The 16,475-nt window shown below is 40.9% G+C and overlaps 1 pseudogene; it reads right to left on the reverse strand.

Annotated features, from left to right (window-relative positions):
• Nucleotides 1-6,284: 6,284 nt before the first annotated feature.
• LOC115070020 lies at nucleotides 6,285-6,395 on the reverse strand (annotated as a pseudogene).
• Nucleotides 6,396-16,475: the final 10,080 nt, after the last annotated feature.

Here is a 16,475-nt window from a genome sequence, read left to right on the forward strand (position 1 = left end):
GAACTCCATCATATAAATGAACTACATTTTCATTATCCACTCATCAATTAAGGGACACTTAGGTTGCTTCCATCTCTTAGCTATTGTGAAAAGAGCAGCAATAAACATGGATGTATAAGTGTCTCTGCACTAAGATGAATTCTTTGGGTATATGCCAAGGAGTGGTATAACTGGATCAAATGGTAGGTTCATTTTTGTTTTGTTTTGGTCTTTTTGAGACAGGGTATCCCCAGCTGGCCTGGAACTCGCTATGTAGACCAGGCTGGCCTTGAACTCACAGAGATCTGCCTCTGTCTCCCGAGTGCTGGAATTACAGGCATGTGCCACCACACCTGGCCATTTTTAGTTTTTTAACATTCTCCACACTGCTTTCCATAGGGGTTGAACAAGTTTGCAATCCCATCAGCAGTGGATGAACGTTCTCCTTTCCCCACATCCTCTCCAACATTTGGTATCATTTGTTCTCATGATCTTAGCCAGTCTGATTGGGGTAAGATGATATCTTAAAGTGGTTTTAATGTGCATTTCCATAATTACTAATGATGTTGAACACATTAAGATGCTTCTTAGCTATCTTTAATTCTTCTTTTGAGAACTCTCTGTTCAGCTCCTTAGCCCATCTTTTAGTTGTGTTACTTCCTTCCTTGGTTTCGTTTTTTGAGTTTGTTATATATTCTGGATGTTAAACCTCTGTCAGATGTGTGGCTGGTGAAAATTTTCTCCCACTCAGTGGGTTGTCTCTTTACTTCTTTGGTTGCTTCTTCTGATGTACAGAAGCTTTTTAGTTTAATGAGGTCCCATTTGTTGATTCTTGACCATGTTTCCAGAGCAATTGATGTCTGATTTAGAAAATCCTTTCCTATACCTACATCTTGTATGTTACTGCCAATGTTTTCTTCTAACAGTTTCAGAGTTTCAGGCTTCACATTGAGATCTTTGATTCATTTGGTGTTGACTTTTGTGCAAGGTGAAAGATACGGGTTTAGTTTCATTCTTCTACAGGTAGAGACCCAGGTTTGCTAGCGCCATTTGCTGAACGTGCTGTCTTTCTTCAGTTCTTGGTCCCTTTGTCAAACATTCAGTTCTTGGCCCTATGTCAAATATCAGGTGGCTGAAATTGCATGTACTCATATTTGGGTCTTCAATTTTGTTCCATTGATCTGCAGGTCTATTCTTGTGCCAGTACCATGTTGTTTTTATGACTATAGCTCTGTAATACAGTTGAAAATCTGGTATAGTAATCCCCCCAGTATTGCTGTTAGTGCTCAGTGTTGCTTTGGCTATCCGAGGTCTTTTGTACGGAAGATATGTGTGGTCATATGGAAATATGAATCTTAGGATTTTTTTCCAATTCTATGAAGAATGTCATAGGGATTTTGATTGGCATTGTATTGAATCTATAAATGGCTTTTGGTGGGATTGTCATTTTCACATTAATTCTTCCAATCCATGAGCATGGGAGGTCCTTCCATGTATTCTGATGTATTCCTTGGTTTCTTTCTTTAAAGATTTAAATTTTTCATTGTAGAGGTCTTTAATGTCTTTGGTCAGGTTTATTCTGAGATATTTCATTTTATATTTTTGCAGCTATTGTGAAAGGGAGTGTTTCCATTTACTCTTTCTCTGATTGCTTGTTATTGGTATATAGAAAGGCTACAGACTTTTGTAGATTAATTTTGTAACCTGCCACTTTACTGGAAGTGTTAATCATTTCTAGGAGTTTTCTGGTGGAATTTTTGGCATCTCTTAGATATAATATCGTATCTTCCACAAAAAGGGATAATTTTTTTATCTCTTTTCCAATTATTACTCCTTTAATTTCCTTGTCTTATTGCTCTTGCAAGAGTTTCAAGCACTATGTTAAAAAGGAGTGGAGATAGTGGACAGCCTTGTCTGGTTCCTGACTTTAATGGGAATGCTTCCAGTTTTTCTCCATTTAGCTTGATGTTGGCTGTGGGTCTGTTATATATGGCTTTGATTATGTTGAGGTATGTTCCCTCCAGTCCAATTCCCTCTAGGACTTTGAACATAAATGCATGTTGAATTTTGTCAAAGGCCTTCTCTGCATCTATTGAGATGACCATATTCTTGTCTTTGAGTACTTTATATCATTTATGACGTTTATTGACATGTATATTGAACCATCCCTGCACCTCTGGAATAAAGCCGACATGATCATGGTGGTTGATCTTTTTGATGTGTATGTGGTTTGCAAGTATTTTGTTGAGAATTTTTGCATCTATGTTCATTAAGGATATGGGCCTATAGTTTTCTTTTTGGGTTGTATCTTTACCAGGCTTTGGTATTAAAGTGATGCTGGTTTCATAGCAGGAATTTGGAAGTTTTCCCTCCACTTCTATCTTTTTGAATAAATTAAGTAGTATTGGATGTAGATCCTCTTTAAATGTCTGGTAGACCTCTGCTGTAAATCCTGGGCTTTTATCAGTCTAGAGGTTTTGTATTACTGTTTCAATTTCCTTATGTGTTATGAGTCTGTTTAAGCTGTTAATCTCTTCTTGGTTTAGTTTTGGTGGGTCCCATGCCCTTAGATACCCGTCCATTTCTTTTAGGTTTTCAACTTTAGTAGCATATAGGTTCTTAAAGTATTCCCTTATAATGTTCTGTATCTTTCTGGTGTCTGTTGTGATGTTTCCCCTTTCATCTCTGATTTTGTTGATTTGGAGGTGCTCTTTCTTTCTTTTGGTTAACTGGTCTAGGGGGGTCTGTCAATCTTCTTTATCTTTTCAAAGAACTAGCTCTTGGATTCGTTGATTCTTTGTACTGTTTTGTTTTTATTTCACTGATTTATGCTCGGATTTTCATTTTTTGTTCTTGTCTGCTTTTCTTCTTACTTTTGCGTGTTCTGGAGTGTCATTAAGTCCTTTATTTGTGTTCGTTCTCATTTTTTAGTGCAGGTGATTCAAGCTATAAACTTTCCTCTAAGTACTGATTTTAATGTTTCATTTAGTTCCAGGAATACTTTTATTTCTTTCTTAATTTCTCCTTTGACCCATTCATCATTCAGGAATGTGTTGTTTTATCTCCATGTGTTCATGTGGTGATTAGGGCTTCTTCCATTGTTGATTTTAAGCTTTATTGCATTGTGATCTGATAGAATGCATAGCATTATTTCAATTTTTTTCTATTTGTTGAGGCTTGTTTGTGCCCCAGTATATGGTCAGTTTTAGAGAAAGTTCCATGGGGTGCTGAACAGAAAGTATATTCTTTAGTGCTTGGGTGGAATATTCAGTAAATGTCTGTTAGGCCCGTTTGATGTGTGGTATTGTTTAATTCAGATGTGTCTCTGTTAATTCTCTGTCCTATTGACCTATCTAATGGAGTCAATGGGGTATTGAAGTCCATTATTATTAATGAGTTGGGATTAATCTTGGTTTTAAAGTCCTGTAGTACTGTTTTTATGAAGTTGGGTGCACCAGAGTTTGGTGAATATATGTTCATGATTGTAATATCTTCTTGGTCAATTGTGCCTTTGGTCAGAATGAAGTGTCCCTCTTTATCTCTTCTGATTAGTTTTAGTTTAAAGTCTATTTTGTCAGATATTAGAATTGCAATTGCCTGCTTTTTTTTTTCTTAGTACCATTTGCTTGGTATGTTTTTTTCCTTTCACTTTCACTTTGAGATAGTGCCTGTCCTTGAAAGTGAGATGAGTTTCTTGAAGATAGCAAAAGAATGGGTTTTGTTTCTTAATCCATTCATTTAGTCTGTATCTTTTGACTGGGGAGTTCAGTCCATTGATATTCAAAGTTATTAATGAAAGATGTGTATTGATTCCTATTGTTTTTGTTTCTGTTCATATTCTTGATGTAGCTGTGCATTTCCACAGTTATACCTTCATTAAATTTCTTTCCATAACCCCTTGGGTGTAGTCGTTCCTTTCTTCAACTCTTTTATTGCTTCGAGAACTCTTTGAAGGGCTGGTCTTGTGGACATGAATTCTTTCAGCCTATTTATGTCATGGAAGATTTTTTTCTCCTTCAACTATAATAGACATTTAGGCTGGGTAAATTAATCTGGGTTGGCATCTGTGGTCATTTAGAACTGGAAATACTTTGGTCCAGGCTCTTCTGGCTTTCATAATTTGCACTGAAAAGTCAGCTGTAATCCTGATGGGTTTTCCTTTATATGTGACCTGTTTTCCTTTTGCAGCTTCTAGTATTTTCTCTTTGTTCTGTACATTTAACGTTTTTACTGTGATGTGCCATGGAGAGTTTCTTTTCTGGTCCTATCAATTTGGTGGTCTATATGGTCCTTGTATTTGTACAGGCATGTCTTTCTTTAATTTGGGGAAATCTTCTACAATCCTGTTCATGATCTGGTCCATACCATTATCCCGAGATACTTCTCCTTCCTGTTTGCCTATGATTCATAACTTTGGTCTTTTTATGGTGTCACACAATTCCTGCATATTACATTCTTATGTTTTCTTAACTTTTTCATAATCTTTTCTAGAGTGGTCTAATTTGTCCACTTTATTGTCCAGTCTTGATATTCTGTTTTCCAGTTCATTCATCCTATTGGTGAGGCTTTCTGAGTGTTTCACTTCCTTCATTTCAGCCTGATTTTTCTTCAATATTTCTAACTCTTTTCTGAATACATTCAGAAGTTTATCCCTCTCTTCTTTCAGTTCTTTGGTTTCTTTGTTTGTGCGTTCTTTAAATTCACTGAATTCTTTTATCACGTTTATAGTGTTCTTTTGAATTCCATGTCCTGTGTTATCTCTAGGAGTTCTCATTGTACTCCTCTACAGGACTGTTGGTACTTGGTGGGGATATATTATTTGGATTTTTCCTGTTATTATTTTTTCACTGTGGCTTTGATATGTGGATTTCTTTTGGAGTTTCTGATCCTTGTGTAAGACTCAAGCCTTCCTTTGTTGAGTTTAGGTCTGCTTCTTTTTGTAAACTTTATGTGCCTTTGTGGTTTACTTGTTGGGCATGAAAAGCTGGTTGGTCTTGGCTTCAGGTTCTCTCTTTTGATTTTATATTGGAGGGGCAAATTGTTTTTGTCTTGCTGCTCAGGAGTTCCCACAGAGGCCCAAGTCAAATGAGGATCAGATGCTCTCAGGCTTCCTCCTAAGGTCTGTATCCCTCCAGGAATGATGCTGGCCTCAGGAATTCGACAGCTGGGTGGCCTGGGATCAGGGGCCCGGAAAGATGCTGGTCCCAGGAAGCTGGGGTCTGGGCTGCCCAGGAATGCAAATGGAGGTAGGGGAGGGAACAGGCCCAGAGGGCTCCCAGAGACTAGAGGGACAAATTGGGTTGCTCTGAATGCAAAGGATCAGGAAGCAGTGGGGAGTCTGGGCCAAGAGGTTGGTCCAGAGGTCTGTGATGCTAAGACAAGAAATGGGCCAGTACCCAAGCTAGGAAGAGAGTTGGGTTTGGGGAGCTGGGAGGGTAAATGAGGCTCGGGGAGTCAAGGTGCAGTGGGCACCACCGAACTTACCCAGGAAAGATGCTGGCTCCAGGAAGCTGGGGGGCTGGGCTGCCCAAGGATGCAAAGGGAGGTGGGAGCGGGAACAGGTCCCAAGGGCTCCTGGAGACTAAAGGGATGAATTGGGTTGGTCTGGAAGCAAAGGATCAGGAAGTAGTAAGGAGTCTGGGCCAAGAGGTCAGTCCAGAGGTCTGGGGTGTCAGGATAAGAAATGAGCCAGTGGCCAGGCTAGGATGAGAGATGGGGTGGGGGAGCTTACCCAGGAAAGATTCTGGCCCCAGGAAGCTGGTGGCTGTGCCACCCAGGAATGCAAAGGGAGGTGGGGACCAGAACAAGTGCTTTTATCCACTGAAGCACCTCCCTAGTCCCGTGTACTTTTAAACCTTTAATCTAACTTAATTTTTTTTGACTGGGTGTTATATTTACTCAGAACATGATTCAGTGGGGTGTGGGCCTCAGCACAGTGGAAGCCGGCAGGAGTGCAGGACCCACTACTTGTCCAGAGGATAATGATTGAGGATGCATTTGACCCGCAGCCATCAGGGATGAGCCTATTCTCAGCCACCTTGTCTCATCTTCAAGTTCAGCTGCATCAAACTTGGTGAAGCACCACCTCTTTGAGATGGGAATCTTCTGGTGGCCAGGGAAGTAGAAATTGGCTCTATGCTGGGCTTTAGTCACTTGTTCCTTATTCTGCAGTTTGCTGTGGATATACATGATGACCTGGCCAGTGTGAACCCCGGTCACTGTGCCTTCCGAAAGGCCCTCCACATAACTATCTGGTGCTAGGCTGGGGACAGCACTGAGATCAGAGACATGAATATCTACCAGAAAACTGTCTCCAAAGTTGCTTAGGGCAACCCATATATGCAACCTGCACACACTTCCAAGGAGGTTGATGTTTGTAGCCATTGTGAGGGACTAAATCCTTGTTAAGCAGACAGGGCCACTGATAGGTAACAAAAATGGCAGACTTCCTGCCTCTTTTCTTAAGAAACACCTAAGGGCCTTTTCTCCCTCTGGCAGGGCAGGACAGAGCCCCTCTTCCAAATGACAAGTACAGACCAGTTCAGCCAAGACTAGACCTGGGCACATCTCAGCTTGGAGCTGTGCCCTATCAGCTCACTCTTCTTAAGTTGCCCAACCCAAAATTAGGGGAGGAGGACCTGTTCCATATTACCAAAAACACTTAAAAGGCCCAAGCCCTCCTGGGCGCTTTGGATTTTTCAGTTTCTCCATGTGAGTGTGTCTTTGTGTGAGTTTCTTTACTTTTAAAAAATTTGTTACTTGCTGTGTCTGGGATTTTTCTTGCCTTTTAGTTCTTCAACTGGTAGAGAAAACAAATCTGATCAAAAGCCCTAGATGGTAACAACTGCACACAAGTTAACATAATTTTAATATTTGAAACTCTTTCTCTTTAGTGAAGCCTTCAGATGGTTGGGTTGAGCTGCCTGCTGGCTCCTGGACCAGTGTCCCCTGAGTACTGAGCGCTGCTACTGCTTTGCATCTGAGGCATCTCATGGGATTTCATTTTTTCTGTTTGGTCAGGATATGGTGGTCTGCCTGGGCTGATTTAGGCCTACCATGGCTCATTAGCACTGGGGACCACTGTGAACCTCCTCCACTTCCTGTATTTCAGTACCTTCGCCTCCATTTTGCTATGGGTCACTTTAACCTGCTTTTTCTCAGCTGAGCCATGTTCTCTGTCCTTCACAGAAAATGTAGGATGACCTGAGTGCCTCCCACAGTATAGGAGCTACTGAAAGCTCTAATCAGGTCCCCTTTCCTTAAATGTGCTGTCCTTTTCTTCCTTCTTGTGTGTCCACCCTATTGTGCTGACACACAAGAGGGGAAAAAAAGAGTTTTTCGTGTGATTCTGCGTGGGAAGCAGAAGAGCAGCCCCTCTGACTTGAGCCTTCCTCTCAACTGGACAACACAACTTCCGTCTCTGGGACTTATTCCTGGGAATAAGAATCCTTCTCACTGCCTGGCTTTCGTGTTCTTAACTCCCAACTCCCACCTTCTCCCCGTTACCAGAACACAAAGAGGTCTAGACCGTCCACTTGCTCAGCATCACCTCCTGCTCCAGCCTGGCACAGCAGGCTTAATGACTTAGTCATCAGAGGTGGACAGAGCTGTCTGCTGACTCCATAAAAAAAGGTGAGAATTGATTTTTTTAATCCTATTTTGAATAATAGAAGCTGATTTTTAGCTCTTCCTTCTTAAATATCCTGCTTTAGCAGTCCAAATCCAACCTCTGACACACTGCCCTCAAACCAATGGATGACTTAGACCAACTCAGGAAATTATCATATGCACAAAAATTTGAAAGAGAAAAGCACATTAATTTCCATACATATGTAATCATATGTATAGCTTTTGATAAAAATGCTCTGATTACTTAATACCCTGACACTTGCCATGACCACTTATAATTTCAGTTTTTATGGGTCCTAGATGTGGGAGCAGCAGCTGGATGACGCTGCTTAGGGTATTGGATGTTGCAGTCCAGATGAGAGCTGGGGGCTTTCATTTGAAGGCTTCTCTGAGCCTAGAGATTAACCTCCAAGCTCACTCACAGTCTATTAGCAGGAAGCTTCAGTTCCTCCCCGGCTGTTGACTAGAGGCCTCAGTTTCCCACCACATAAGTCTCTCCTCACGACTTCTGATCGCCTTGGGGCCATCAAAGAATGGAAGGAAAGAGGGAGGGAGAGAAAGATAAAGGTAGAGATGGGTATAACAGGGAGGAGAGGGGGAAAGAAAAGGCAAGAGGGAAAGAGACAGAGACACAGAGAGAGAGGAGAGGGAGAGAGAGAAAATGAACAGTGCTATTAGTCCATAGTGACTTTCACGTACTAGTTCCTGAACTCACACACTGCCTCCTTCATTTTATTCTGTCCAGGAGAAGCGAGTCACTACATTCAACCAACACTCCAGTAGAATTAGACTTTTTCTCTCACATGGAGTATGAAAGAATTTGCAGACACAGCACTCAAAACTGCTCTCATTATATGCCAGAGATATATAGCAAAAACAAAATGGAGGTTCCTTGCCTCATGGAACTCAAAAGTCTAGTGGGTACATGAATGTGAAGATAGGTTTTGCCAAGTACTCTGAGAGATGAGCACCAGTTTCTTATATGTGACATGAGAGACAACAGTTGCTTGGAGGCAAATGGTCAATACATGAGCAAATGCTTCTCTGTGAGTGTACATGTGATCAGACCTGAGACTCAAGGAGTCAGGCATGGTGACACACCCCTATAATCCCAGAATTTGGGAAGTAGAAGCAGAAAGATCAGGAGTTCAAGCCTATCTTCATTTATATAGTGAGGTTAAGGTCAATGTGGGTTACATGAGACATCTCAAAAGACAGACAAACAAAATAACGCTGAGATTCAAGAGCCAAAATCTGAACTCTGCCACTTATTGGCAGTATGAACATGGGCTGGCAGCATCCTCTCTAAGTCTCCGTTTCCTGGTCAGTAAAAGGAGAATTACAGTACCTTCCCAGTAGGATCCTTGTAGGTGTTAAATAAATTAATGTGTGAAGGGTCTAACATGTCTGGAGCATAGCAAGATTTGGTTATCAAATGTGACCTTCAAAGTGTGACAGAATGGCAGTCATTGTTACTCCAACCAGCGACTAGCTAAAGTGCTTTTCCAACCTAATTGAAAAGGAAATTGGCTTTCTTTATAATTTAATTTTTAATGACGTGCTGTACTTTCTTTTTTTCTTTTTAAGCATATAATGTGTAAAATGTGAATGCTGTTCTTTACCTTCACCCCCACCATCAATCCCACTTCCTTCCCCAGAGGAAACCACTCAACAGTTTCATGAATGTTCTTTTAGAAATGTTACTACTATCTTAAAGCTAAGTGGTTCAAAGTATGTTCATACAGACAGACTCATGCTGTACAGAGATGTCATTCTGCTACTTTACTTTTTTTCTATCAAATAACAGATCCTTCCAGGTCAGTGATTACAGCTTTATGTCACTGTTCAAAAATTCAGTGCCAGGAATTGAACCCAATGTCTGAACACATATTAGGTAAATTCCCTACCACTGAGCTATATTGCCTAGCACTATTAATTAATTAATTTATTAATTTATTAATTTATTTATTTATTTATGACTTTGAAACAAGTTTTAAATGAGTTGCCCAGGCTGGTCTTGGGCTCTGCCTTAGTTTTCAAGTAGCTAAGATTACAGGCCTTTGTCACTGGGGCCAGCTACATCTTTTTTTTTTTTTTTTGGTCTTTTTTGAGACAGGGTCTCCCTGTAGCCCCAGCTGTCCTGGAACTCACTATGTAGACCAAGCTGGCCTTGAGCTTACAGAGAGCTGCCTGCCTCTGCCTCCTGAGTGCTGGGATTAAAGGCGTGTGCCACCACACCTGGCTAGCTACGTCATTTTTAAAATTAATGACTGCACTGAACTATGTAGGATGGATATACCATAGATGTTAGAGGCATTTTATTGAGAGACACTCAATAGTGTTTACAAACACTATTTACAAACATTTTATTGATGGACACCAAAAGTTTGTTTGCAACTTTAAAAAATTGTTTTGATTCATTTATTTTTATTTTATGTGTATGAGTGTATTGCCTGCATATATGTAAGTGCACCTGTGTCATGCAATGCCTACAGAGGTCAAAAGATGTCAGATCCCATAGGCTGGGCGTGGTGGCACCCACCTTTAATCCCAGCACTCGGGAGGCAGAGGCAGGCGGATCTCTGTGAGTTCAAGGCCAGCCTGGTCTACATAGTGAGTTCCAGGACAGCTGGAGCTACAGGGAGACCCTGTCTCGAAAAGACCAAAAAAAAAAAAAGATGTCAGGTCCCCTGGAACTAGAGCTATGGACAGTTGTTAGCTGTCATGTTGGTGCTGGGATTTGGACCAGGGTCTTCTGCAAGAACAACCAGTGCACTTAACTGCTGAGCCCTCTCTCCAGCCCTGGTTGCAACTTTTAAAATATTTATTTATGTATTTATTTATTGTGTGTGCATATGTGTGTGCATGTGCCTGAATGAGAGAGAGAGAGAGAGAGAGAGAGAGAGAGAGAGAGAGAGAGAGAACCAATTTTCAGAGTTGGTTCTTTCCCACTGTGGGTTCAGGGTAATCAAATTCAGATCATCAGGTTTGGTGTCAAATGCTTTCACCCACTGAACCATCTCACTGCCCTCTCACCACACATTTTATTATGAGAAACATAGCTTTTAAACAGACTTTCTATGTTTTGTTCTTTAGTGGGGTGTTTTGTTTTGTGTTTGAGATATGGTCCCTGTAGCCCAAGCTAACCTGGAACTCACTATGTGGCTCAGGATAGCTTTCAACTCATGGCAGTTCTCCTACTTCAGCCTCAGAGTGCTGGGATTACAGGCACGAACCATCACATATGGCTCAAAATAGACTTGGTAACCTCCAGGCTTACAATATATTTATAAATATAATGATTCTCATTAAGACTTGCTAATGGACAGTTCTAATGGAAAAATCTATACAATATTTAAGCCTTTCATCTTGTCATTCAAGAGTTTCTCCAGTGTGATTGTGATCTTTTGATATATTTTGTGTGCATGTATGTGGTGATATATATGTACACATTTGTATGTGTGGAAACATATGTATGTGTATGTGCAAGTCAGAGGTCCATGCTGATATCTATCTTGATAGCTTCCTTTATCTTATTCTCCATCCTTTTTTTTTTTTTTTTTTGAGACAGGGTCTCTTACTGTACCTGGAGCTCATCAGTTGGCTAGACTAGCTAGGCAGCAAGCCCCAGTGATCCTCCTGCTCTGCTCCCTTGCCACCAAGACAGTTGACTTTTACATGGACCCAAACTCAAGCCCTCATGCTTACATTGCACAGCACACACTTGGACTGAGCTATCACACTAACCTTGATTTTCCTATTTAATCTCACAGTACTTTTGCATGAACACATACCTAGCCAAATGGGTCCACTCAGTGTCACTAGAAGAGGAACAGACATTTCTATGGCTTTGCCCAGACTTCTCTTCTTTCAAAGAAAGGCTTTCTTGCTCTCCCTGGCTTTCTACCCTATCTTGGGCTTGGACCAAGAGTTGTCAGCAAACCCAAGTGGTAACAGTCACAAGCCCAGTCTCCCCTCTCACCAGAACAAGGGTCAGCCTTTCAGTAGGTAGCCATCACTGGGTCGATATGCAGACTGAGCCATGGGGGCCAAAAATGAACAAAAGCTGCCTGATAGAGACCTGGGGACATGGCAGATATAAAGAGGGGAGACATGAGATGGAGTCTGGGTGCTTCTCCAGTACAACACTGACCTACCTTCTTCCTAGGCCCCAATTTCACTCCTTCCTTGAGTCCTGCCAGACACTAGTCTTGTTTAAACTGATTTTTCCTATTTTCATTTATCAAAGTGGGTTTCATTGTGTCTTCCTTTGAGGCTGAATTCTGCTTACTCTTGGCCTAACTGGACTACCCCCAGCATGAATAACATTAGCTATTAAACTTACTCAGCTGGAATTTAGGTCACTCATTTTTGTTCTTCTGTCTCAAAAGAATGACTCTCCAACAGCATGGGGCAAAGAATTGTCAATAAAAAAAATGACTAACATCTTTTTTCTTTTTAAGAATTTTAATCATGGGGGACTGGAGAGATGGTTCAGCAGTTAAGAACACTGTTCTTGCAGAAGACCGGGGTTCAAATCCCAGCACTCACATGGCAGCTAACAACTGTCCATAACTCCAGTTCCAGGGAATCTGACGGTCTCTTCTGTTCTCCACAGGCATTTCACAATATGGGTGCACTTACCTACATGCAGGTAATACATGCATACACATAAAATAAAAATAAGAAATTAAATATTTTTTAGAGTTAAACAAAGAATTTTAATCCTCTTGGATGGATCTCTTTAAGGCAGAGTCAAATAGTGCTTAGCTAATTAAATTGAGAGTTAATCACTTTTGGACAATTCAAGGTACACATTATAAAGATCAAACATTTTATGCACAAGGTATAGCTCAGTGAATGCAAAGGTTGAGCTAATGTAATGAGTACACGCCTTGAATCAGAATCAAATAAGCTACTTTTTAAAAGGGATGGGGATATAACTTTCCCTGGAAGAAGAGAAACTATTAATTCTCTAAAATGTACATTATATTTTATACATTCTCCTATAAGCAACCCTAGGTTTGATGCCCAACACCAAAGAGGGGGTGGAAGCTCTGTGTGTGCAAATGCATGTGTTTGTCCTGGTGTAGGTGTGTGTGTGTGTGTGTGTGTGTGTTCTTGCAGTGGCTGAAGACCAAACTCCAGTTTCATTACTGAGGAGGCACCATTCACCTTGTGGCTTTTTTTGAGGCAGGTTCTCTCATTGGCCTGGGGTTTACGGAGTAAGCTAGGTGAACCGGACAGCAAGGCCCAGGGATCCTCCTGTCTCCACCACCCCAGCTGTGGTATTATAAGCATACACTACCACACCTAGTTTTTCCAACTTGGATTCTGAGGCTCAAACTCAAGCCTTCATGCTTGCACAGCAAGCACTTTATGGACTGAACCATTACCCCAGACCCCATGAACAATGGAGACTTTTAATAAGTGAAAACCATGACGCAAACCATCTAGACCCAAATTTACTATCAAGTTAGGATACTGTTCTGCAAAAAAATTTATACTGTACAATGGGAAAGCCAACTTTATGATTCAGAGAACTACTCCAGGAGCTTAGGTGACCTACCAGTCAAGTGACCAATCAAGTTAGATGCTCACTTTGCCAAGTGTCACTCACTCTCCGTCACCAGAACACAAGGTTTTGTGCCTTTCTTTCTGTTGTTTCATCATACTCATGTGAAGATATAAAATCTCCCTTTCTAGAAAGATAATACTCATTGTGCACGTCTATGACTGTATGAACAGGAAGGTTGGTGAAGTTTATGTAACTATGGGATATTTTAAAATTGGTATGGCTGCTGTCAGGTCATGAGTGCTCACAAATCATATTTATTACTAAACTTACACAATGATTTTAATTTGTTTGGCTTGGTGAAGAGCTGAGCCCCTGGCTTCTAAGAGCAAATCTTCCAGTGGAAGTTTTTATTTGTTTGTTTTTAAAATGTATTTTCTGTGTATGAGTGTTTTGCCTGCATGTGTATAAGTGCACCTGTGTTCTGCAATGCCCACAGAGGCCAGAAGAGGGCATTGGATCCCCTGGTACTGGAGTTACAGTTAGTTCAGTTAGTAGTTAGCCATCACGTGGGTGCTGGGAATCGAACCCAGGTTCTCTGGAAGAGCAAAAAAAAAAAAATAGTAAAGCCAGGCGTGGTGGCACACGCCTTTAATCCCAGAATTTGGGAGGCCAGAGGCAGGCAGATCTTTGTGAGTTCGAGGCCAGCCTGGTCTACATAATGAGTTCCAGGACAGCTGGGGCTACAAGGAGACCCTGTCTCAAAAAGACCAAAAAAAAAAAAAAAAAATTAATCATACTCAGGCCAGAGAGATGGCTCATTGGTAAAGGTGTTTGCTACTAAGCCTGATGACTTGAGTTCAGTCCCCAGGACTCACATGGTAGAAGGTGAGAATTGACCTCCACAAGTTGTCCTCAGACCTCTACTGTATGCTGTAGCATGTGCCCCTGTAAATCATATAATAAAAATTTAATTCTTTAAAAATTAATCATACTCATAGAAAAATGTAGAAGACATAATATTTAAAGAATTAAAAGTAAAGTGATCACCCTATCCTCCTCCAAGAGCATCATCCATGTCACAGCATGTCTCCATGGTGTCCCCGACATGCTACTGAGGCAATCAGTGTCCTGAAGTTTTGGATAATCACCCCCCCTTTTAATAAATTATATATTTTTATTTTATGTGTATGAGTGTTTTGCCTGCTTGTGTATAAGTGCACCACACGAGTGGTGTCCATGGAGGCCAGAAGAGGGTGTCATATATTCTGGAACTGGAGTTAAAGATGGGTGTTAGCTGCCACATGGATGCTGGGAACTGCAAGGGCTCTTAACTACTGAGCCACATCTCCAGCCCCAATCATCCCCTCTTAAGATAACTATTACCCATGTACTTCCCTCTGTCAAATATTACTTAGTTTTACCTGTTTTGAACATGTGTATTTTCTTCTGATTTGCTTCTTCCAATACTGTTTGTATTGTCTGTATTAATGTGTGGAGATGTTCCCTCATAGAACATCTCTTATGAATATATGATTATATATTCTACTCTTGGCAGATATTTGGATTGCTTTCAATTTTTTAATTTATGAACAACTCTGCTATGAATATTAATACCCATGTTTCTCTTCTGTTTTTTTGTGGTGCTGGAAGTTGAACTCAGGGTCTTATCACTCTAGGCAAGGGCTCTATACTAAGGTGCACTTTTACCCTTGGTGAAAGAATCCTACTATGGTATGTCACCGGGAGCAGAATTGCAGAATTGTAGGACACTTATGCTCAGTCTTAGTAGTAATGCCAATTTTTTTCAATGTGCTTGTACCACTAGCAAGCATGTGAATCTGTAGGCTAAGCTGATGAACTCAAAATTCTTCTTCCTCTGCCTCTCCAGTACAGGGATTATAGGCAAGTGCCACAGTGTCCATATTAACTTCATAAATTTTAATATCTGGTTTGGCAAGTCCTCTAACTTATTTTCCAAAAGCATCTTGTCTAATGTTGGCTTTTTGCAGTTTCATGTGAATTTTATGTACATGCATATGTATGAATATATATATATGTATATATATATATGTCTTTTTGAGATAGGGTCTTGCTACATAGCTAAAGATGGCCTGGTTAATATACTATGTAGCTTTTGCTGGCCACAGATTCATGATCCTCCTGCCTCAGGCTCCCAAATGCTGGGATTACAGGGATGTGCCACCATGATTGGAAGAGGTGATGTTTTGACTTTAGGAATATTAGGTAGGTTGATCAAATCAGAATTAACAGATTCTACCTAGCCACCTAAAGTTTCAGAATTTTCTCGAGGCCAGGCTTGGTGGTACATACCTTTTCTAATCCCAGCATTTGAGAGGCAGAGGCAGGCAGATCTCTGTGAGTTAGAGACTAGCGTGATTTACATAGGGGATTCCAGGACAGCCAGGGTTACATAGTGAGACTGTCTCAAAAAACAAAAACCACAATTTAATTGATTATAGTCATATAGTACATTATGTAAAATATCAATTTTTTTACTTAAAAATTTAGCCCAGCTTATATATAATGGACCTTAAGGAATGTCCCATGTGTTCATATCAGCAGTCTGTGGTGTTCTGCTGGCGTTGAGAGAAGTGCTCATTAAATGTCTATGCAACCATAAAAACAAACAAAAAACAGCAAGGTGTGGTGGATTATTCTTTAATCCCACCACTAGGAGGCAGAGGCAGAGGCAGAGGCAGGTAGATCTCTGTGAGACCAGTCTATCCTGGTCTACATAGTGAGTTTCAGGCTAGCTGTGGCTACAGAGAGACCCTGTCTCAAGAAAATGAATAAATAAATAAAAAATAAAAGCAGAGTTTTCTAGAAATTGGTCAAGAGGTAAAGGCTGGAAAGATGACTCAGCAGTTAAAAATCACTTGCTGCTCTCCCAGAGTACTTGAGTTCGGTTCCTAGCACCCACATCGGGCAGCCTATAGTTGTAATTCTCTAGTCTATAATCTGTAACTCCAGCTCCAGGGGATCTGATGCCCTCTTCCAGCCTCTGAGGACACCTGCACACACATGAGCATACACAAGCACAGACGCACACACAAATACAAATGAATAAATAATAAAAAGATACCAGAGTTAGAGAAGGCTACAGTTAGATAACTGCCTCTTTCAAGGCATATTGATTAAAATAAATAAGAAATTTTGCAAAGCATGGTGGCCCACACCTTTAATCAGGAGATAGAAGCAGGCAAATCTCTGTGAGATGGAGGTCAGCCTGGTCTCCTCAGCAAGTTTCAGACTTGCTGGGGCTACAGGGAAACCCTGTCTCAAAAAAGGAAGAGAGAGAGAGAGAGAGAGAGAGAGAGAGAGAGAGAGA

The sequence above is a fragment of the Nannospalax galili genome, unplaced genomic scaffold (assembly GCF_000622305.1).
Source record: "Nannospalax galili isolate Female #2095 unplaced genomic scaffold, S.galili_v1.0 scaffold553, whole genome shotgun sequence".
NCBI classification, from domain to species: domain Eukaryota; kingdom Metazoa; phylum Chordata; class Mammalia; order Rodentia; family Spalacidae; genus Nannospalax; species Nannospalax galili.